General features: G+C 41.1%; 1 non-coding gene across 1 annotated transcript; it reads left to right on the plus strand.

Moving 5' to 3' along the window:
- The first annotated feature begins 2,030 nt into the window (after positions 1-2,030).
- On the plus strand, positions 2,031-2,131 carry LOC115833478. The gene has a single exon (XR_004028907.1). It is a non-coding gene; the product is annotated as a small nucleolar RNA U13 (small nucleolar RNA).
- Positions 2,132-22,017: the final 19,886 nt, after the last annotated feature.

A 22,017-nucleotide genomic window follows, 5' to 3' on the forward strand; every position in this document is an offset into this window, starting at 1 on the left:
TCTATTTGATTCTTCTCTCTTTTCTTCTTTATTAGTCTTGCTAGCGGTCCATCAATTTTGTTGATCTTTTCAAAAAACCAGCTCCTGGATTCATTAATTTTTTGAAGGGTTTTTTGTGTCTCTATTTCCTTCAGTTCTGCTCTGATTTTAGTTATTTCTAGCCTTCTGCTGGCTTTTGAATGTGTTTGCTCTTGCTTTTCTAGTTCTTTTAATTGTGATGTTAGGGTGTCAATTTTGGATCTTTCCTGCTTTCTCTTGTGGGCATTTATTGCTATAAATTTCCCTCTACACACTGCTTTGAATGTGTCCCAGAGATTCTGGTATGTTGTGAGACGGGGTTTTGCCATGTTGGCCAGGCTGGTCTCGAATTCCTGACCTCAGGTGATCCACCAGCCTTGGCCTTCCAAAGTGTTGGGATTATAGGCGTGAGCCACTGCTGCCAGCCAATAAAATTCTTAAAGGTTATTTTGTTTATTGTTCCGAATGCTGATACAAAAAAAAATTCTACAAAGATTAGAATTATATCTAATTTTTATTTTTGGTTTATAATTTAAAAAAGTATTTGCTCAAAAAGAATATGATTATCTTAAATGTATTTGGCTACTGCATATTATCCTAATATTTTATTTTATTTTATTCTTGGTTTTTGAGACAGGGTCTCACTCTGTGGCTCAGGATGGAGTGCAGTGGTGCAATCATAGCTCACTGTAACCTCAAACTCCTGGGCTCAAGTGATCTTCCCACCTTAGCCTCCTGAATAGCTGGAACTACGGATGTGTGCCACCACACCTGGCTAAGTTTTAAAAAAAACTTTTGTAGTCTAAAACTCCTGGCCTCAAGCAATCTTCCCATTTTGACCCCTCAATGTGCTGGGATTACAGGCATGAGCTACAATGTCTGGCCCTTAATATTTGTATTGACTGTTCACCTATTTCCCTATTTATTAATAACTTTTTGTAAGTTCCTATGTTTGTACATAAAATTAGATACTTTCATAATCCCCATTAAGTATTGTAGCATTTAACTGCTGCCATAATAAATATATATTTATATTTCAAATGACTGAAACATTTTGAAATATAAGGCATATAGGGAGGTTTTCACCCCAGTTGACATCTAGAATGCTTACCTATATTTGAAATGCTTCGATATTAAAAATAAACCTAAATTATATCCTTTGTTCATATTACCGACAGTTTGGTACGGATTATATATGATGATAACATATAAGATCGCGTCTTGCACCGGTTCTGGGATGGCAGAAGTAATGTTGAGGTAGACATTTGGCCTTCCAAAGGATAAGGCCAAAGGTGAGAGCAGATTTTGGGCAAATATTAAGGCCAAAGCTAACTTTCTTTACTTTTCTCTTTCTTTCTTTCCTTTCTTCCCTTTCTTTCCTTTCTCTCTTTCTTCTTTCTTTCTTTCTTGCTGACAGACTCTCGCTCTGTCACCTGGGCTGGAGTGCAGTGGCACGATCTCACTGCAACCTCCACCTCCTGGGTTCAAGTGATTCTCCTGCCTCAGCCTCCTAAGTAGCTGGGATTACAGGCGCCCGCCACCACGCCCAGCTAATTTTTATATTTTTAGTAAAGATGGGGTTTCACCATGTTGGCCAGGCTGGTCTTGATTTCCTGGCCTCAAGTGATCCAGCCGCCTTGGCCTCCCAAAGTGTTGGAATTATGGGCGTGGGCCACCGCGCCCGGCTCCAAAGCTAACTTTCAATGCATCCCTACAGCTGACTCTTACTTTTTCCCCTGTTCCAGAGCTGTCCTAGATGATGTGACTTAGAAAGTGTCTGGGATGATTTTAATCCATAAGAGCACACAGAGGAACATTATAACATCCTGCTTCGTTTGGCTTCACTTCCACACAGCATCCCGTGCCTTCACTAATACCACCCCCACCCCTGCCCCAGAAGACATAAATCTCTTCCTTTTGTGAGCTGGGTCCTTTTAAAATTACTAGGGTGGGCAAGTTAAGTGGAGAGTGCACCTGCAGTGAAAAAAGGGAGATAACTGAAAAAGGAAAGAATCTTTCATCTTTTTTGTGATGATTGGATTTTCATGCTGTTATGTGAGATGTGCCTCCCTCAAACCTTGTCATGACATCTTGGCACATTACCCATCTGATGTGAAAAAAAAAAAAAAGAAAGAAAGAACTTGACCAGGAGACCGAATATAAGAAGAGCCAGAGAGGACCATGGTTTTCTTTAGAGAAGAAGAGGCTGCAGAGGTGAAGCATCACTGGAATCATTAAATGATTGTTGGAGGTTATGCATTGTTTCTAATTTCCCCTAAGTATAGATGTAAAAATTGCAGGAAACCACTCTTGGATGGAAGAAGCTACATTAAATGTTGGAGAAAGTTGCTGAGGCAGGATCTCAAGAGTCGAGTGGAAGAAGAACCAGTGGAGCAATGATGTCCTCAGAAACCAGCAAACATACTAGGCAGACTTTCCAGTTTTAATGCTCTTTATGGTTTTGTAAAAAGTAAGAACAGCCTTTCTCTAACAAGGGATATCCTGAAAAAGAGATGGGCTGCCCTCAAATTTCTGGTTGTCTATTGCTGATTAAAAGGAAGGCCAGCTAAACACAGTGCAGTATCCTAGATTGGATCCTGCAATAGAAAAAGGACATTAGTGGAAAAACTAGTGAAATCTAAGTCTGGAGTTTAGATAATGGCAACGTATCAGTGTTAGTTTCTTAGTTTTGAAAATGTACCAGGATAGGCCGGGCGTGGTGGCTCACACCTGTAATCCCAGCACTTTGGGAGGCTGAGGCTGGCAGATCACCTGAGGTCAGGAGTTCAAGACCAGCCTGACCAACATGGTGAAACCCCATCTCTACTAAAAATACAAAAGTTAGCTGGGCGTGGTGGCACACACCTGTAATCCCAGCTACTTGGGAGGCTGAGGCAGGAGAATCGCTTGAACCCGGGAGGCAGAGATTGCAGTGAGCTGAGATCGCACCACTGCACTCCAGCCTGGGCGACAGAGTGAGACTGTTTCTCAAAAAAGAAAAAGAAAGAGAAAGAAAGAAAGAAAAGAAGGAAGGAAGGAAGGAAGGAAGAAAGGAAAGAAAGAAAGAAAGAAAGAAAGAAAGAAAGAAAGAAAGAAAGAAAGAAAGAAAGAAAGAAAGAAAGAAAGAAAGAAAGAAAGAAAATGTACCAGGATAATATAATGTGTTAACCTTTGTGAAAACTGGATGGGAATATATGAGAATTCTCTGTACTATCTCTGCAAATTTTCTGCAAATCTAAATTTATTCCAAAAGTGAAAAACAAACAAAAAGAAAACACCTAAAACTGAGGGAAAATAAGAAGGCATGAATTTGAAAGCAGGCTAGTGGGTTTTTATAGGCAGGCATTTCCTTCAGGGCTAGGCAGAGCCCACAGAGAAGGTTAAATGGGAAGAACGTAATGACTACTCCAAATATGGACTAGAAAGTAAAGTAATGAAACACAACTGAGGGAAAATAAGTGCAGGATAGACTCACATCAGGATACTTCGTGTAAATTTTGAGAAAATGATCTCAATATTAACATGTATATTATAATGAGATAGCAATGGTCTAATACAAACTCATTCTGTCACACAGATTATCCTTTAGTGTTTAGCCAATGTTCGATTCATGTGGAATTGACATCTGCCATCTTTGGTGAGAGTTATAAGGAACCAGATATTTTTTTTTTTCTCCCTTCCTCCATGAAGATATGAACTGTGGTTAAACCTTGGTTTTGGAGTGAGATGGCCCAGTATTTTTCCTTACCATGTTTTTTCATAGTTTCGAATTCTGCATTAAAAAATTAAACAGCTTAAAAAATGAACAAGTAAAATTATATCAAACTAAAAGTCTTCCACATAATGAACTAAATAATCAACAAAATGAAAAGGCTACCCACAGAATGGGAGAAAATACTTGCAAACTATATAGCTGATAAAAGGTACTATGGTCTTAATGTTTGTGTCCCCCCAAATTCATATATTGAAGCCTAATCCCCAATGTGACAGTGCTTCCATTAGGGCAGAGCCCTAATGAATGGTATTAGTGGCCCTATAATGATATTCCCCAAATTCCCTTTGTATGTACTCCATGTGCTTACTCGATTATCCTATTCTAGTGCAACCACTTTTTGGAATACTGTATTATCAGGCATTAATACCTTAGCATAGATTTGTTTATCTCATCCTAGGGACTGGTAAATGTTTTATTCATTTATTTATTTAGGATCTCACTATGCTGCCCAGGCTGGCCTTGAACTCCTGGGCTCAAGGTATCCTCCCACCTCAATTTACCAAGTAGCTGGGACTGTGGGCACATGCCACCATGCCTGGGAAGACTGGTTAGCTTTGATGAGAAATCAGAAAAGACCTTGAGTACTGAGGATGGACTGTGAAAGTGAATGATGAGGTGTAGAACAAAATGGGGAGAGGACACTGGAAATTGCCTCACTTACTTCAGGCTAAGAGTTCTGAAAGCTCCCCTAGCAATTTCAGTCCCTGGGAAGCTTCTGTAAAAGTCTTTATTTTAAACTTTTATTTTAGGTTCAGAAGTATATGTGCAGGTTTATTATATAGGTAAATTCATTTCACAAGGGTTTGTTGTACAGATTATTTCATCACCCAAGTGTTAAGCCTAGTACCCAATAGTTATTTTTTATGCTTTTCTCCCTCCTCCTAACCTCCACCCTCAAGTAGACCCCAGTGTCTGTTGTTCCTTCTTTGTGTTCATGAGTTCTCATCATTTAGCTCTCACATATAAGTGACAACATGCAATATTTAGTTTTCTGTTACTGCATTAGTTTGTTAAGGATAATAACCTCCAGCTCCATCCATGCTCCCTCAAAAGACACAATTGCATTCTTTTCTATGGCTGCATAGTATTCTATGGTGTGTAAGTACCATATTTTCTTTATCCAGTCTGACATTGATGGGCATTTGGGTTGATTCCATGTCTTTGCTATTGTGAATAGTGCTGCAATGAACATTCACATGCATGTGTCTTTAAGGTAAAATGATTTATATTCCTCTGGGTATATACCCAGTATTGGGATTGCTGGGTTGAATGGTAGTTCTGTTTATATCTCTTTGAGGAATTGCCATACTGCTTTCCACAATGGTTGAGCTAATTTACACTTGCACCAACAGTGTGTAAGTGTTCCCTTTTCTCCACAACCTCATCAGCACCTGTTATTTTTTGACTTCTTAGTAATAGCCATTCTGACTGGGGTGTGAGATAGCATCTCATTGTAATTTTGATTTGCATTTCTCTAATGATCACTGATGTTGAGCTTTTTTGCATATGCTTGTTGGCCGCATATATGTCTTCTTTTGAAAAGTGTCTGTTCACATCCTTTGCCTACATTTTAATGGGGTTGTTTGTTTTTCCTCTTGTAAATTTGTTTAAGTTCTTTAGAGATGCTGGGTATTAGGCCTTTGTCAGAGGCAAGGTTTCCAAAATATTTCCCCTCATTCTGTAGGTTGTCTGTTTACTCTGTTGATAGTTTCTTTTGCTGTGCAGAAGCTCTTAAGTTTAATTAGATTCCATTTGTCAATTTTTGCTTTTGTTGCAATTGCTTTTGACATTTTTGTCATGAAATCTTTGTCCATTCCTATGCCCAGGATGGTATTGCCTAGGTTGTCTTCCAGGATTTTTATAGTTTTAGGTTTTATATTTAAGTCTTTAATCCATCTGGACTTGATTTTTATATATGATGTAAGGAAGGGGTCCAGCTTCAATTTCCTGCATATGGATAGCACCATTTATTGAATAGAGAATCTTTTCCCCATTTCTTGTTTCTGTCAGCTTTGTCAAAGATCAGATGGTTGTAGGTGTGCAGCCTTATTTCTGGGCTCTCTATTCTGTTCCATTGGTCTATGTGCCTGTTTTTGTACCAGTACCATGTTGTTTTGGTTACTGTAGCCCTGTAGTATAGTTTGAAATCAGGTAAGTGATGCCTCCAGCTTTGTTTTTTTTTTTTTTTTGCTTAGGATCGCCTTGGTTACTCAGGCTATTTTTGTTGTTGTTGTTCCATATGAATTTTTAAATAGTTTTTTTCTAGTTCTGTGAAGAATATTGTTGGTAATTTGATAGGAATAGCATTGAATCTGTAAATTGCTTTGGACCATATGGCCATTTTAATGACACTGATTCCTCCTGTCCATGACCATGGAATGTTTAGTCATTTGTTTGTGCTATCTCTGATTTCTTTCAGCAGTGTTTTGTAATTCTCCTTGTAGAGATTTTTCACCTCCCTGGTTAGCTGTATTCCTAGATATGTTATTTTTTTTGTGGCAATTGTGAATGGAATCACCTTCCTGATTTGGCTCTCAGCTTGGTTTTTGTTACTGTATAGCAATGCTAGTGATTTTTGTATGTTGATTTTGTATCTTGAAACTCTGCTGAAGTTGTTTATCAGCTGAAGACCATGGGGATTTCCCAATATAGAATCCTGTTGTCTGCCAACAGGGATAGTTTTACTTCTTCTCTTCCTATTTGGATGCCCCTTACTTCTTTTTCTTGCCTGATTGCTCTGTCCAGGACTTCCAATACTGTATTGAATAGGAGTGATGAGAGAGCGCATTCTTGTCTTGTGCTAGTTTTCAAGGGGAATGCTTCCAGCCTTTGTCCATTCAAGTATGATGTTGGCTATGGGTTTGTCATAGATGGCTATCATAATATTTTGAGGTATGTTCCTTCAATACCTAGCTTATTGAGAGTTTTTAATATGAAGGAATGTTGAATTTTATCAAAAGCCTTTTCTGCATCTATTGAGGTAATCGTGTGGTTTTTGTCTTTAGTTCTGTTTATGTGATGGATCACATTTATTGATTTGCATATGTTGAACCAACCTTGCATCCCTGGTGTTAACGGTGGTGGGTGTCCAGGTTCTTGGCATCTTGAACAAAGAATTGGACAAAATGCACAAATAAGGCAAAGAAGGGATGAAAAGTTTTATTGAGAATGAAAGTACACTCCACAGTGTGGGAGCAGGCCTGAGCACAGGGGCTTAAAGGCCCTGTTACAGAGTTTTTATGAGTTTAAATGCCCTCTACTTGGGGAATGCCCTATGTAAATGAGGAGCATGAAGTGAAGTTACAAAGTCATTTACAGCATACGCCCTATAGAGAGGATATTTCCTGTTATAGCTGAAGTGTGAACCAGCCTTAGGTTCCCTGCCTCCAGACCCTATTTTCCTGCCTCATCTCCCCCTGAGAGATATGATCCCCATAAATCTTTATGGGAGGAAGAGGGACTAATGGTCTTTTTTCTGTAACTGCTTCATGCTGGCTTGGGGCGTAGTCCCTACCTATTGGGGATCACAGAACTCGCCCTGCTGTATCTAGTTGAGGCAGGGCAGCTTCTTGATGACCAAGGGTGGTGTCTTCACCTGGAACTGGCTGGAAGCTTTGTTGCATGATCATCTGAAGCTTGATGGTCTCTAGGTGAGAGGAAATGAATTTGGTTAAAATATTTAATGGGAACTTCAGGGGGTGGATACCTGTGCTGTCAGAAATGTTTGTTATAGAGATTTGCAGAAGAAAAAACAAAACCTGGTCTGTTCTAGAATCTATGTGTTTCCTTAGCACAAATCTTAGCACGAGTGACTCCACTTTGGTTTGGTTTGATTTGCTGGGGACTAGTGCATGAGCTCAGTTCAAAACAATGGACTCTAGAATTTTGTTTAAAAAATTTTTCCCTTTTTGGTCAGGTTCTAACTTAGGTGAGCATGTGACCAAAATTTAGGGCCTCAGCGCCACTCTCAGTTGCCATCATTTTGGGTTTCCAGTCTCAGCACCTCATTTATAGGTTACAGTGTCCTCATGGTTGCACATTTCTTTTAGCTGTTGTCATTCCAGTTGCAGAGAGGCCATACGACATTCTAGAAATGGCTGCATGCAAGCATTTAAAACCTTTGAGAGAATACAACACATCAGGCAGACTATTATTATGACTATTGTGAGTAAAATACCAAGAGTTTGGAGTATTCTCCTTACTCAAGGTTCCCATAAACCAAACCTCCTAAAATTAAACAGATCAAAGAATGAACTAGATAAAGAGTTTACTCACTTGACTAAGCAATTTCTTCATCAATCCTCTACCACTGAATTTCTATAATCTTCATTTGATGTATTTCCCCATAGGCCACAAGTGCCAGCAGCTGCACAGGTACTTTTCCGTTTAGCTAATTCTATTATTTAGCATAACTTTCATGAGAGAATCTAAAGTCTGTTGTGTAACTGTAGCCTTTACAGTAGAATTTGCTATAGAACCTATCATGAGGGATACATTTCTAATCATTGCATCTTTTACTTTAAACCATGGAGAAAGGAGCTAACAAATGATGCACTTTTAGAAGAGTGAAGGCCTTCTGGCAATGTTCTCTTTAACCCATGATGTGAGTTAAGAGGAGTGAACCAGTGTTTTGTTTTTGACTGATTATGAGGCAACACATGTACCGTTAACGTTTCTTACCTACATTGGGACTTTATCTATCAAAGTATAAAGTTATCCATGTACAAGGGTGGCTGCAAACTCCTTCACAAATAAAAGTATACCCCATCAGTGCACACAACAGACCCCCTTTCTACTTCTATTTTTCATAGAGGCATAAGCAAGAAAAAACATTGAAAGATAAGAGTTTCATGACAGTAGAAGCCTTAATCTGTGAACTTGGGAAAAGCTGTTCACATCAAATATGCCATCTTCTTCTTGGGAGAAATTTCCCTGGTTAGCTTTACCTCAAGGGTTCCAGTGGGTGCACAGTTCCAAAAGTGTGGAGGGACCCTTCTCAGTTGTGAGACCATGAACCCAAAGCCTAAGATCCTGAAGTTTTGTCGTAGTGTAAATGGCAAGGCAAGTCTTTCTCCGATGTTCTCAGAAGATCCATACCATGAAAAGCTTTCTTTACCTAGTGAAAATACACTGTAGCATAATAATCTACTGTTACAACATCAGCACTCTTGCATGGGAAAGCTTTTCTACAACCAGAAAACATGCATTGAGAATAACAATGGAATGAAATCCCTTTATACAATGTTTAAATGACCCTCCAGGTGACCAGATGTACCTGAAGCTTTAATTGCTTTCCCAGGAATATAGGATCAAGTATTGGTTATAAAGTGTTTTAGTAATTTGTAAGTCACTACACCAATGTATTCAATTTGGATCATTATATCTTTTCCATGATGAGTCACGAAATGCAGAACTTTTACAATGAAAGCTTTAAGAACTCAGGAAGGACAAGGTGGCCATCCTGGTTCTCCATGAGTCCATGCTTACTTAACATTAGACTTACATCCTCTTGGATACCAGTTGTTTTTCCAAATTAGGTGCATAGCACTGACAAGAAAACTTGGTTATTTTTGTGGTTTACAATAACTTAACATAATAACCATAATTATAATTGATAGCATATACTTAGACATTAGAATTTTAGAAATCCCATACAATTTAGGAATATATATTAGTATTATTCACAAAAATATAGCCTAAAGAAGATTGAACATCATTTTGGCAATCCCATGTATCTAAACATGTCAAATAATCCTGTTTACCTCTTTTCTGGATGTTTTCAGGGGCCCTCTGATTCATCCAGAAAGCCAGGCATTAGGAAAGACAATTTTGAAAGTGAAGTTTGATTTTGGAATTCCAGATTACCATAAATTATTTATTTTGCCAAAATGATGACTCAGAAATTTTAAAGAAGCAAAAACCTTTTATAACCTTAAAAAAACCCCCACACGTTCTACTGTTCTTACACACCTCACATGTAAAACTGTTTCTAGTAGTCTTAACTGCATGTTATAATAGCGAATTTTAATGTAAGACCCGGTAAGTTATGTTCTTGATAAGGTTTGACTATTTCCAGCATAGCTAGGGGTGTGGCTAGCTTCACATGCCCCCAGGCCTTACCTAGCTGGAAAGCAGGCAAGTTAAACAATTTCTAAAAGCCAAAGAAGCAGTTTATGGTCTTAAAGCATTTAGCAAACCTAATATTTGAACATAATTTAGACCACATGTTTACATTTTGAAGACATTTGTATTTTACCAAGAATCTGGAAAGCCGTCTTTATTTTCCAAAGATTGCTAAAGTCACATGAACTAAAATACATTCCACTTTCTACTTTTCTGACAAAATATTTGATTTAAGCTGTTATTATTAGTAAACCAATTAATTTAAAACTTTACAGAGGAGATTAACCAGTTTGCATAGAGGGAAAGAGGCCAGAGACTGACAGGTAAGAAATTCTTACCCTTTTGCTGGCAGGTGAGGTTTCTGGGTTCTCTCTCCCTGAGCGGCCCCAGTGAACCTGCTTGACTGCATGCAAACAAACACATTGCTATGAATTAAGAATATTCATAGATAGTTTCATGCGCGTCCGTGTGAACAGACCACCAAACAGGCTTTGTGTGAGCAATAAAGCTTTTAATCACCTGGGTGCAGGCGGGCTGAGTCCGAAAAGAGAGTCAGCAAAGGGTGGTGGATTATCATTCGTTCTTATAGGTTTTGGGATAGGCAGTGGAGTTAGGAGCAATGTTTTGGGGGGCAGGGGGTGGATCTCTCAAAGTACATTCTCAAGCGTAGGGAGAATTACAAAGAACCTTCTTAAGGGTGGGGGAGATTACAAAGTACCTTCTTAAGGGTGGGGGAGATTACAAAGTACCTTCTTAAGGGTGGGGGAGATTACAAAGTACTTTCTTAAGGGTGGGGGAGATTACAAAGTCCATTGATCAGTTAGGGTGGGGCAGGAACAAATCACAATGGTGGAATGTCATCAGTTAAGGCTATTTTTACTTCTTTTGTGGATCTTCAGTTACTTCAGGCCATCTGGATGTATATGTGCAAGTCACAGGGGATGCGATGGCTTGGCTTGGGCTCAGGGGCCTGACATTCCTGCCTTCTTATATTAATAAGAAAAATAAAACAAAATAGTGTTGAAGTCTTGGGGCAGCAAAAATTTTTTTGGGGGGATGGTATGGAGAGATAATGGGCGATGTTTCTCAGGGCTGCTTCAAGCGGGATTAGGGGCAGCGTGGGAACATAGAGTGGGAGAGATTAAACTGAAGGAAGATTTTGTGGTAAGGGGTGATATTGTGGGGTTGTTAGTAGAAATATTTGTCATGTAGAATTATTGGTGATGGCCTGGATACAGTTTTGTATGAATTGAAAAACTAAATGGAATAAGAGAAGGAGAGAAACAGGTATAAAAGGTCTAAGAATTGGGACACCTCAGGACATCTGATTAGAGAGTGCCTAAGGAGATTCAGCATAGTCCTGCCAGCAAAGATTATTTATTTACTTCAAGAGCTAAGAGTGGCAGTTTGGGGATAGCACCAGGAGATATCAGCTGTGATGGTTTGGAGAGACAGTGTAAACCAGCAGTGTAAACAAGAGCAGGGCATGTATGAGTAGTTGAGAATGGTGAATAGGAGTATGACTAGACAGAAAATAGTAGGGATGACAAGTTTTTTTGGGGCACAGTCTAAGTTGGTCCGGTGTCTGGAATGAGACTGGGGCCTAATAAAAAGGAGCATCTATACAGGAGCTCAAATGGGCTGTGCTTTGTAGCATTCTGAGGACAGGCCTGAATTCTGAGAAGCGGAAGTGGTAAAAGTATTGTCCAGTCCTTTTCAAATTGGTGGCTGAGCTTGGTGAGGTGTGTTTTTAAAAGACCTTTAGTCCGTTCTACTTTTCCTGAAGATGGAGGACTGTAAGGGATATAAAGGTTTCACTGAATACTAGGAGCCTGAAAAACTGCTTGGCTGATTTGACTAATAAAGGCTGGTCTGTTATCAGACTGTATAGAGGAGGGAAGGCTAAATTATGTCTGACAGAAGGGAAGAAATGACTGCGATGGCCTTCTCAGACCCTGAAGGAAAGGCCTGTATCTATTTAGTGAAAGCGTCTACTTAGACTAAGAGGTATTTTAGTTTTCTGACTTGGGGCATGTGGAGTAAAGCTAATTTGCCAGTCCTGGGTAGGGGCAAATCTTCAAGCTTGATGTGTAGGGAAGGGAGGGGGCCTGAATAATCCCTGAGGAGTAGTAGAATAGCAGATGGAACACTGAGAAGTTATTTCCTTGAGGATAGATTTCCACGATGGAAAGGAAATGAGAGGTTCTAAGAGGCGGGCTAGTGGCTTGTACTATAGCATAGCCTGCCTTTGCTGGTGTGTGGCGATTAGGCCTGGTGGAACTGCCATCAATAAATCAAGCATGATCAGGGTGAGGAACAGGAAAGAAGGAAATATGGGGAAATGGGGGGAATGTCAGGTGGGTCAGAGAGATACAGTCATGGGGGTCAGGTGTGGTATCAGGAATAATGTGGGAGGCCAGATTGAAGTCCAGGCCAGGAACAATGGTAATTGTGGGACTTAACAAAGAGTGAGTACAGCTGAAGGAGCCAGGGAGCAGAAAGTATATGCATCAGGTATGAGGAAAAAAATAGATTTTGGAAGTTATGAGGAATGTAGAGAGTGAGTTGAGCATAGTTTGTGATTTTTAGGGCCTCTAAAAGTATTAAAGCAGCGGCAGCCGCTGCATGCAGACATGAGGGCTAGGCTAAAACAGTAAGGTCAAGTTGTTTGCACAGAAAGGCTACAGGGTGCAGTCCTGGCTCTTGTGTAAGAATTCTGACCACACTAACCATGCCTAGGAAGGAAAGGAGTTGTTGTTTTGTAAGGGATTGAGGTTTGGGAGATTAATCGGATATGATCAGCAGGGACAGCACGTGTGTTTTTATGAGAATTATGCCGAGATAGGTAACAGATGAGGACAAAATTTGGGCTTGACTGAAGTAATGGGGGCTGTCTGTGAAGCCTTGCGGCAGTACAGCCCAGGTGATTTGCTGAGCCTGATGGGTGTCAGGGTCAGTCCAAGTGAAAGCGAAGAGAGGCTGTGATGACGGGTGCAAAGGAATAGTAAAGAAAGCATGTTTGAGATCCAGAACAGAATAATGGATTGTGGAGGGAGGTATTGAGGATAGGAGAGTATATGGATTTGGCACCATGGGGTGGATAGGCAAAACAATTTGGTTGATAAGGTGCAGATTCTGAACTAACTTATAAGCCTTGTCTGGTTTTAGGACAGGTAAAATGGGGGAATGGTAAGGAGAGTTTATAGGCTTTAAAAGGCCATGCTGTAGCAGGCGAGTGATGACAGGCTTTAATCCTTTTAAAGCACGCTGTGGGATGGGATCTTGGCATTGAGCGGGGTAAGGGTGATTAGGTTTTAATGAGATGGTAAGGGATGCATGATCGGTCGCCAAGGAGGGAGTAGAGGTATCTTATACTTGTGGGTTAAGGTGGGGGGATATGAGAGGAAGATGTGAAGGAGGCTTTGGGTTGGGGAGAAGGGCAGCAATGAAATGTGGCTGTAGTCCAGGAATAGTCAGGGAAGCAGATAATTTAGTTAAAGTGTCTTGGCCTAATAAGGGAACTGGGCAGGTGGGGATAACTAAAAGGAGTGCTTAAAAGAGTATTGTTTAAGTTGGCACCAGAGTTGGGGAGTTTTAAAAGGTTTAGAAGCCTGGCTGTCAACACCTGCAATGGTTATGGAGGCAAGGGAAACAGGCCCTTGAAAAGAAGGTAATGTGGAGTGGGTAGCCTCCATATGGATTAAGAAGGGGACGGGCTTGCCTTCCACTGTGAGAGTTACCCGAAGCTCGGTGTCCGTGACGGTTTAGGGGGCTTCCGAGGTGACCAGGCAGCGTTAGTCTTCAGCCACTAAGCCGAGAAGATCTGGGAAGGAGTCAGAGAGCCTTGGGCCAGAGTTCCAGGGGCTCTGGGAGTGGCTGCCAGGTGAGTTGAACAGTCCGATTTCCAGTGGGGTCCCGAACAGATGGGACACGGCTTAGGAGGAATCCCAGGCTTCAGGCATTCCTTGGCCTAGTGGCCAGATTTCCGGCATGTGTAGCAAGCTCCTTGGGGAGGAGGTTCTGGAGGAACGCCTGGCTGCTGCAGTTCAGGCATTTGGAAGTTCTTGTGTGCTGGAGATGTGGCTGGGGTTTGTCTCACAGTGGAGCCAAGGAATTGAAACTTTTTTCTATTATTGTACACCTTGAAGATGAGGTTAATTAAATCCTGTTGTGGGGTTTGAGGGCCAGATTCTAATTTTTGGAGTTTTATTTAATGTCAGGAGCAGATTGGGTGATAAAATGTATATTGAGAATAAGACGGCCTTTTGACCTTTTAGGGTCTAGGGCTGTAAAGCGTCTCAGGGTTGCTGCCAAACAAGACATGAACTGGGCTGGATTTTTATATTTGATGAAAAACAGCCTAAACTCTATCCAATTTGGGATAAAGAAAAAGGAGCATTAACTTTGACTATGCCTTTAGCTCCAGCCGCCTTTTTAAGAATAAATTGCTGGGCAGGTGGGGGAGGGCTAGTCATGGAAGGAAACTGTAAGCCGGACCAGGTGTGAGGAGGGGAGGTGATAAAAAGATTATAGGGTGGAGGAGTGGAGGCTGAGGAAGAATTGGGACCTAGCTCGGCCTGGCGAGGAGGGGAGAGGTCAGATGGGTCTGTAGAAAAGGAAGATTAGAAAGACTCAGCAACGCTTGGGGTTGCGACTGAGGGGACAGGTGGGAGGAAAAGAAGGAATATTTGGGACAAGTTGCATTGGGCACAGAGACTAGGAAGGGACTGATGTGTAAAAGAATGCCAGGCACCTCAGACCATTTGCCTATTTTACAACAAGAATTATTTAGATCTTGTAGGATGGAAAAATTGAAAGTGCCATTTTCCGGCTATTTGGAACTACTGTCGAGTTTGTATTGGGGTCAAGCGGCATTGCAGAAGAAAATAAGATGCTTAGATTTTAGGTCAGGTGAGAGTTGAAGAGGTTTTAAGTTCTTAAGAACACAGGCTAAGGGAGAAGGAGGAATGGAAGGTGGAAGCTTGCCCATAGTGAAGGAGCCAAACCCAGAGAAGCGAGCACAGAGATACGAGGTTGGGGTACTTGCCCCTTCCCCAGAGAAGGGGTAGAGACACAGAAAGAAGGGGTTGAGGGGTACTTGCCCCTCCACTAGAAAAGCAGGACTTGCTGCTAAGGGTGAAGGAAAAGGGGTTGAGGTGTATTTGCCCCTCCGAAAAGCAGGACTTGCTGCTAAGGGTGAAGGAGAAGGGGTTGAGGGGTACTTGCCTCTCCGAAAAGCAGGACTTGCTGCTAAGGGTGAAGGAGAAGGGGTTGAGGGGTACTTGCTCCTGCCCCAGGAAAGCGGGACTTGCCGCTAAGGGTGAAGGAGAAGGGGTTGAAGGGTACTTGCCCCTGCCCCAGGAAAGCAGGACTTGCTGCTAAGGGTGAAGGACCAAGGCAGGTGTCCCTGCGTGGTCTGACACTTCTGAAACCTGGGTGAATAATCAGAGAGGCGTCCCTGCAATGATTAAACACCAAGGGAAGGCTGCCTTCCCTAGTCCATGACGGGCGCCGGAGTTTTGGGGCCACGGATAAAACGTGTCTCCTTTGTCTCTACCAGAAAATGAAAGGAATTGAAATTAAGAGAAGGGAGAGATTGAAGAGTGGAAAGGAGAAAGTGGTTGAGGGATAGTGAGAGAGGTTGGAGAAGAGAGTAAGAAGAGGCCGCTTACCGGATTTGAAATTGGTGAGATGTTTCTTGGGCTGGTCGGTCTGAGGACCTGAGGTCATAGGTGGATCTTTCTCATGGAGCAAAGAACAGGAGGACAGGGGATTGATCTCCCAAGGGAGGTCCCCTGATCCGAGTCACGGCACCAAATTTCATGCACGTCCATGTGAAGAGACCACCAAACAGGCTTTGTGTGAGCAATAAAGCTTTTAATCACCTGGGTGCAGGCGAGCTGAGTCTGAAAAGAGAGTCAGCAAAGGGTGGTGGATTATCATTAGTTCTTATAGGTTTTGGGATAGGCAGTGGAGTTAGGAGCAATGTTTTGGGGGGCAGGGGGTGGATCTCTCAAAGTACGTTCTCAAGCGTAGGGAGAATTACAAAGAACCTTCTTAAGGGTGGGGGAGATTACAAAGTCCATTGATCAGTTAGGGTGGGGCAGGAACAAATCACAATGGTGGAATGTCATCAGTTAAGGCTATTTTTACTTCTTTTGTGGATCTTCAGTTACTTCAGGCCATCTGGATGTATACGTGCAAGTCACAGGGGATGCGATGGTTTGGCTTGGGCTCAGGGGCCTGACAGATAGTTTACAAATTTTGGAGAAACTAGGCAGAGAGAGAAATATGACTCACATTCTATTTGTAAGTGTATACTCAATATGATTAAAGTGTCAGGAAGCCTAAAATCCAAAAAGTTAGTTAGTTGAAGGATAAAAAGCTGGTGTGCTCCAATAATTCCTGCAGCCCGACAAGGGTAGCTTAGGAATTCCAGATAAATAGAACGGATGATAACTTGCTAGAAATGCATAGGAAACAAAATAACTATTCACAGAACCAAATAAAAGGCTTACACTAGCATGGTTTTATGTATATGCATACACAAGCAAAGCCAGAGGAAACTAAATAGCAAACAAATGAAAACTAGAAGCAAAAACAAACAAAAAATCAACCCTAAATTTTCCTACTCAATTTACCATGGAGGCTACAGTTTTACCTAGGGCCCCCTCCAAAACCCCACAGAATGAATATTTTATTCCTGATACACAATTCAATATCCTTAAGTTCACCAATATCATTATACATTTTGAGCAATCATGAAATCTACTTTAGGCACATGACCAGTAAGTACTCCAGCACCATCCACGCAAAACAGCAAACATACTGTGAAGCAATGCAAGCACGTATGTGAAATTTGGCTTCACACTAAATCCAGCTTCATGGTTAACTATATTAAAAAAAGTTGCCAAACTGCCAATGCATTTTTGCAATACTTCTTACTTTAATCAAGACTAAGAGTTTTAACTATGAAAATGTTAATTACTCAAATGTTTCCAATTCTTTATCAGGTTTTAAAGAATATTTTATTTAAACTTTTTCCACATCTTTCTCTCCTACTTAATGGTTCCTTACTACATTGTTTCATAAATAACCTTTTCAAATCTGTAATTTGAACTAACTTTTAGATAATTTCTGAATTAGACAAAAATTATTCTTTTTTTCACTAATAACATAACCCTCTCTGGCACATTTTGTATACAGAATAACGTGTTAACTAGAATTTTGTCCTTAGTAACCTAAACTTTAGTGAAACCCTAAAAAGCAAGAAATCCTGAACTGTCAGAAATGGGCATTTATAGATAAGAACAATTCCACAATTTTAGAAACATATTTCCCCATATCACAATCCTTTCTTAATTGGAAATGACCCAGATATTAAATGAACATCAAAAATAACTTTAAGATTTTAATTTACACAAAAAGTTTACCTAAAACATGTATCTCATTCACTGTAGTTAATGTTTACTTTTAACAAGGGAGACATGAGACATCAAGCAACATATGTAAAATGAACATTGGTTTGGTACAGAAAGGTGGGACAACTGGAGGCAAGGAGAGGGTTTGGGGGTTTTCAGATCACGGGTGGGAGACAAATGGTTGCATTCTTTTGAGTTTCTGATTAGCCTTTCCAAAGGAAACAATCAGATATGCATTTATCTCAGTGAGACTTTGAATAGAAGGGGAGGCAGGCTTCCCCCAAGCAGCTCCCAGCTTGAATTAACACTGACATTTTCAAATATCTAGCAAACACTAACATAACATTCAGATAAAATGTATGCTGACAATTCTGAAGGCCTTTCTATTTTTATTCTACCAATAATTTTAAAGCTAGCTTTTTTAGTAAAGTTATACTTAGGTCATGTGAACTTGAAAATAGACTTATTTACTTAATTTATGAATGCTCTTTTACTTATAAGCTAATTTGGCAGACACAACATATAACAATAAGTGTACACACAAACACATCTAGTCATGTATACACACACATAAACAAAGATCCAATAGCTTGGAACCTTAGCCATGAAGTAGCAATACAAGCTTGCTGGTTTTAATTTGCCCCAATAGATAATCCAAGGAAGGCTGTGAACCAATATTTTGGGTAAAGCAGTCTCCATGGCAGTTTGATTTTCAAAAACTAAACCTCCCCGGACTCCAAGGAGCACTGGGCCAAACAGTACCAAATGAGGGCATCACATGTTAACCACACTCCCTGCTTAGAACAGCAGCACAAAGGCCTGGATACATGCAATGCCATCCCACTTTCCCATTAGACAGTAAACTTCAGATTCTAAACAATTTTGGGGCCAAGCAGCACTGCAACTGCGAGAGAAAATTCTATGGAGGGCTTATTACTAGACCTCAGAACCTCTGCTGAGAGCATCCTCTTTGGAGAGTTTGAGGTCTGGAGTATCCCCCAGAGCATCCTGCTGTGCGGTCCAATCTTACAGTTCCAGACATCTTTTGCCTTTGGTGGGCACTGGTGCAACTTCGCATGCATTCCCTCCAGAGCCTGCTATGAGCTTTCCTTTGGAACCTGGGTGTAATCCTCAACTTTTAGCATCTTTATAATTTGATAAGGCCACGCTTTCCCATGCTTCCCATTCCATGAACTTTAATGATAGGAACTGGAGGCTGGGTGGGTTTCCTTTGCCTTTAGCCAGTTGAATAGGGGAAGGGAAGAATTTAGCATTAAAAAAAGAAGGTTTAAGTCATCTGAAACTTGTGAGTTTGCTCTGAGCTGCCCTGCACATAGGGATCAGGGACCACGTGTGGAAAAGATGTTTTAAAAAGTCATTCGCCCTTTGAGGCAGGGCAATTATTCCCATTCATTCCTTGGCCTTCAGGCAATACTGGGCAGTGACCCCAGACAATTTGCCCTCATTTTCAAGGAGCTATTAGCAAACAGCTGCTGAAAAACTGAAAAAGAAAGAGGAAAAGGAAAAATGAAAAAGATCCGAATGCCTTAAGCTAACCAACTGGTGGCAGTTAGGTTTCTCCACATGGAAACCCCTTAGTTTCACCGACTATGACCAGAAACCTGCAGTTGCTTCCATGTTTAGATGCTGCCCATCAAGCGTCCTGGGTTGGAAAGGAAAAGAGAGAAAGAGATTCCCCTGTATGGAGCAGAAAGGAAAAGGAGAAAGGAGACGAATAAATCCCAAAGTTTTGTAAGATACCATAAATCTTTCTGAGTTTCTCTTCAAAGGGTTTAGCCTGTTAACTTCCTTATCCTTTGTTCTCAAACTCAACTTTCTTGTTCTTCCTTGCCCCCTAGTTACCGTAAACAGCCTCTTCCTGTCAGCTCTAATCAACAACTCACATCTGTTCCCTTGGTTACCTGTGCCCATTGTTCCCCGGAAACTGTACATCTCACATGCTCCACCTCTGTGCCTTACATCCCCCTCGCCTTCTATATTTAGGAAAATATGTACAAGTAGCCAATTGGGTCAGCTCAGACTGTGTGGTCTAACCGCAGCCCATGGAGGAGTGACACACAGAGAGGGACTGCGTTAAGGATAAAACCCCCCAGTCTCCTTTGTTCTCTGTGCTCTTGTGATCTTGATTGATGCAAATGGTACCCTTCTGCAGAAATAAATTGCCTTGCTGAGAGAATTAAACTTTTGTCTGAGTGCTGGTTTTACTTCATGGCACTGAGCATTTATTCCTGCAGCATTTTATATCCAACAATTCGGGCTTACCTCTTCCTCCTGGCTGGCTTACCAAAATATATTAACGGTGGAGGGGGTCCAGGTTCTTGGTGTCTTGAAGAAAGTACTGGATAAAATGCACAAAGCAAGGAAGGGATGAAGGGATTTATTGAAAGTGAAAGTGCACTCCACAGCATGGGAGCGGGCCTGAGCATAGTGGCTCAAAGGCCCTGTTACAGAGGTTTTTGTGAGTTTAAATACCCTCTCTTAGAGTATGCCCTATGTAAATGAAGAGGATGCAGTAAAGTTTCAAAGTCATTTGGCCTACGCCCTATGGAGAGGGTATTTCCTGTCACTGTTGAAGTGTGAATCGGCCTTATGTTCTCTGCCTCCAGGCCCTATTTCCCTGCCTCACTGGGATAAAGCCGACTTGATTGTGGTGAATAAGTTTTTGATGTGCTGCTGGACTCAGTTTGCCTGTATTTTGTTGAGGATTTTTGCATCGACGTTCATCAAGGATATTGGCCTGAAGTTTTCTTTTATTGCTGTGCCTCTGTCAGGTTTAGGTGTCAGAATGCTGCTGGCCTCATAGAATGAGTTAGGGAGAAGCTCCTCCTCTTCAATGTCTTGGAATAGTTTCAGTAGAAATGGTACCAGCTGTTTTTTGTACATCTGGTAGAATTTGGCTGTGAATCCATCTTTCATTTGGTAGGCTATTTATTACTAATTCAATTCAGAGCTCATTATCATTGTGGTATAATAATATATTTGGTGTTTGTCCCAGGTTCCTGGCACAGAGCTCTTTTAAAAATTTCCTGAATTATAGGAATGTCTTTTGTTATTCATAACAAGCCCTTTCAATCGCACCTGGGTTTATGCTAATGAGGTGACAAAATGGAGCCCCTAGGTAGCCACAGGATGTGGATGGACACCACAAAGACCAAGTAATTAGAGGGTTGGAGATTTCAGGCTTGCCAACAAACCTCCTGGAAGGGGGAATAAGAAGGGTTGTTACCAGAAAAACTGGTCCCCCATAATGGGGTCTATTCCTGTTTGGTACCATGAAGCCAATACACAAAACCTCAAGTGAGCATCAAAAAGCAGAGGCTTTCAAAATTGACAAATGGGATCTAATTAAACTAAAGAGCGTTGGCACAGCAAAAGAAACTATCATCAGAGTGAACAGGCAACCTACAGAATGGGAGAAAATTTTTGCAATCTATCCGTCTGACAAAGGGCTAATATCCAGAATCTACAAAGAATTTAAGCAAATTTACAAGAAAAAAACAACCCCATCAAAAAGTGGGCAAAGGATATGAACAGACACTTCTCAAAATAAGACATTTATGTGGCCAACAGACTTATGAAAAAAAGTTCATAATTGCTGCTCATTAGAGAAATGTAAATCAAACCCACAATGAGATACCATCTCATGCCAGTTAGAATGGTGATCATTAAAAAGGAAACAACAGATGCAGGAGAGGATGTGGAGAAATAGGAACCCTTTTACACTATTGGTGGGAGTGTAAATTAGTTCAACCATTGTGGAAGACAGTGGGGCAGTTCCTCAAGGATCTAGAACCAGAAATACCATTTGACCCAGCAATCCCATTACTGGGTATATACCCAAAGGATTATAAATCAATCTACTATAAAGACACACGCACATATATGTTTATTGCAGCACTATTCACAATAGCAAAGACCTGGAACCAACCCAAATGCCCATCAATGGCAGATTGGATAAAGAAAATGTGGCATATATACACCATGGAATACTATGCAGCCATAAAAATGGATGAGTTCATGTCCTTTGCAGAAACATGAATGAAGCTGGAAACCATCATTCTCAGCAAACTAGCACGGGAACAGAAAACCAAACACTGCATGTTCTCACTCATAAGTGGGAGTTGAACAATGATAACACATGGACACAGGGAGGGGACAATCACACACTGGGGCCTGTTGAGGGGTGGGGGACTAGGGGAGAGATAGCATTAGGAGAAATACCTAATGTAAATGACGGGTTAATGGGTGCAGCAAACCACCCATCCTGGGCAACATAAATAAACATAATTTAAAAAAAAATTATCTAGGCAGGTTAGCATGCACCTGTAGTCATAGCTACTCAGGAGGCTGAGGTGGGAGGATTGAGCCTAGGAGTTCAAGGTTAGACTGAGCTATGATTGCACCACTGCACTCCAGCCTAGATTGTTAGATATGAGTTCTAAATTTCTCTTCAGAAAATCAATATGTCAGTATGTTCAATTCTTTGCCTTCTACTTTTAAACTTAACTTTCTCATAAAGCAACCTTTTTCGATTGCCTGCTCCAGCCTGACTCATTCCAATTACCTGCTCCACCCTGACTCATTCTCCACCCTGACTCATTCTGATTTCCTGCTCTGCCATAACCATGTTTCCCACCAAACCACTCACCCCATCACTCT

Source organism: Nomascus leucogenys, chromosome X, assembly GCF_006542625.1.
Source record: "Nomascus leucogenys isolate Asia chromosome X, Asia_NLE_v1, whole genome shotgun sequence".
Taxonomy (NCBI): domain Eukaryota; kingdom Metazoa; phylum Chordata; class Mammalia; order Primates; family Hylobatidae; genus Nomascus; species Nomascus leucogenys.